Raw genomic sequence first — 2,642 nt, 5'->3', positions numbered from 1 at the left:
TACTCTAGGTCTTAAGAGGGACAAGCAAGAAGTTCTTAAGATTGAAGAAGAGATAAGAATTTTCCCGTTTTTCTGTTAGAACTTCAATTTGATGTATTAGCCCCTCAGATAATAATAAATAGTAATCATTGTGACCATTTAGTAAGCGCTCATATGTGCCAAAGACTGTGCCTAAGACACTATCAGTGTTCGCACAGTTTCATTATGTGCTCTCCATTGTACCAGACCTTCATAGAAGCTACAACAAGAATAATACATTGTCTCTGGTTTTAAGGAGTTTACCGTTTGACTGAAATAAAAAGGTCAATGCACAGGAGATAGAGATAGTTGAAATGTGGAATAGCATTTGCTAGTTCAGCGGTGATAGGAAGTTAAAGACTGACAAGATGTATCACAGAACTCTTCCAAGCAGAAGCAGGAATTTAAAATCCAGGTAATACTTGCTAATACAGTGATTAAGCACAAATTAAGCTCAGTCTGTCCAGCTGAATTGACCTGTGTTTGAATCTTAGCTCTACTATTGCCATGTTGGTGTAACTGATTTGGAAAGAAAGCCTGACATAACTTTCATTTTCCTTATCTATAAAGTGGAGGTAAAAATACTATCTCAGTTTTGTTGTTGTTCAGTTGCTGCCCTTCACTGTCTCCTGGAGTTTGCTCAAACTCATGTGCACTGAGTCAGTGATACCATCCAACCATCTCATCAATGTATCCCCTTTCTTCTCTGCACTCAGTCTTTGCCAGCATCAGATTCTTTTCCAATGAGTCAGCTCTTCACATCAGTTGGCCAGAGTATCAGAGCTTCAGCTTCATCATCGGTCCTTCCAATGAAAATTCTGGGTTGATTTCCTTTAGGATTGATTGGTTTGATCTCCTTGCAGTGCTAGACACTCTCAAAAGTCTTCTCCAGCACCAGAGTTCAAAACCAATCAATTCTTCCCCTCTCAGCAGTCTGTTATGGTCCAATTTTCATATCCATACAAGACTACTGGAAAAACCATAGCTCTGACTAGACAGACCTTTGTGGGCAGAATGATTGCTGTCTTGGCTTTTTAATATGCTGTCAAGTTTCCTCATAGCTTTTCTTCCCAGGAACAAGCATCTTTTAATTTTAAGGCTACAGTCACCATCTGCAGTGATTTTGGAGCCCAATAAAATAATATCTGTTGCTGTTTCCAACTTTTCCACATTTATTTGCTATGAAGTGATAGAGCTGGATGCCATGACCTTAGTTTTTTGAATGCTGACTTTTAAGCCAACTTTTTCACTCTCCTCTTTCACCTTCATCAAGAGGCTCTTTAGTTCCTCTTTGCTTTCTGCCATTTAGGGTGGTGTCATCTGCATATCTAAGTTTATTGATATTTCTCCAAGAAATCTTCATTCCAGCTTGTGATTCATCCAGCCAGGCATTTTGCATGATATATTCTGCATATAAGTTAAATAAGGAGGGTGACAATATATAGCCTTGAAGTTCTCCTTTCACAATTTTGAACTAGGCTGTTGTTCCAGGTCTGCTTCTAACTGTTGCATCTTGAGCTGCATACAGGTTTCTTTTGTATAATAGAAGAGGAAGTTATATGAAATTCATTTTCCAGACCTTGAATTGTCCATTGAAGTGAAGTGAAGTGAAGTCACTCAGTCGTGTCTGACTCTTTGCAACCCCATGGACTGTAGCCTACAAGGCTCCTCTGTCCATGGAATTTTCCAGGCAAGAGTACTAGAGTGGATTGCCATTTCCTTCTCCAGGGAATCTTTCTGACCCAGGGATCGAACCCGGGTCTCCTGCATTGCAGGCAGACACTTTACCATCTGAGACACCAGGAAATTGTCCATTAGGTAGTTTAAAATGTCTAAGAGCAATATGAACAGGCTTCCCTTAGTGATAACTCAGACAAGTGGAACAAGTGAGTTCAGCTCAGTTCAGTCACACAGTCGTGTCCAACTCTGCGACCCCATGAACAGCAGAATGCCAGGCCTCCCTGTCCATCACCAACTCCTGGAGCTTGCTCAAACTCCTGTCCATCAAGTCTATGATGCCATCCAACCATCTCATCCTCTGCCATCCTCTTCTCCTCCTGCCCTCAGTCTTTCCCAGCATCAGGATCTTTTCTAATCAGTCAGCTCTTTGCATCAGGCAGCCAAAGAATTGGAGCTTCCTCTTCAACATCAGTCCTTTCAATGAACACCCAGGACTGATCTCCTTTAGGATGGACTAGTTGGATCTCCTTGCAGTCCAAGGCACTGTGAAGACTTTTCTCCAATACCACAGTTCAAAAGCATCAATTTTATTTTTCTTTTTTTTCGATCTCAGTCCATTCTCAGAACACGCTCCATCACCTAGTTCCCAGAACTCAGATTGTGCAGTGGTCACGTCATCATCGACCAAGCATCAATTTTTTGAAGCTCAGCTTTCTTTATAGTCCAACTCTCACATTCATACAGGACTACTGGAAAAACTGTAGCTTTGACGAGACGGACCTTTGTCGGCAAAGCAGTGTGTCTTCTTTTTGATATGTTGTCTAGGTTTGTCATGGGCTTCCCTGATAGTACAGTTGGTAAAGAATTTGCCTGTAATGCAAGAGACCCTGGTTCAATTCCTGGTTTGGGAAGAACTGCTGAAGAAGGGATAGGCTACCCACTCC

At 41.5% G+C, this 2,642-nt stretch overlaps 1 non-coding gene across 1 annotated transcript; it reads right to left on the bottom strand.

The window, feature by feature from the left end:
* Positions 1–2,302: 2,302 nt before the first annotated feature.
* On the bottom strand, positions 2,303–2,385 carry LOC136148152 (small Cajal body-specific RNA 18). The gene has a single exon (XR_010659448.1). It is a non-coding gene; the product is annotated as a small Cajal body-specific RNA 18 (non-coding RNA).
* Between the last annotated feature and the right edge of the window lie 257 nt (positions 2,386–2,642).

The sequence above is a fragment of the Muntiacus reevesi genome, chromosome 16, assembly GCF_963930625.1.
Source record: "Muntiacus reevesi chromosome 16, mMunRee1.1, whole genome shotgun sequence".
Lineage (NCBI taxonomy): Eukaryota > Metazoa > Chordata > Mammalia > Artiodactyla > Cervidae > Muntiacus > Muntiacus reevesi.
The sequence above is the reverse complement of the archived record's forward strand: the minus strand, read 5'-3'. Positions and strand labels throughout refer to the sequence as shown.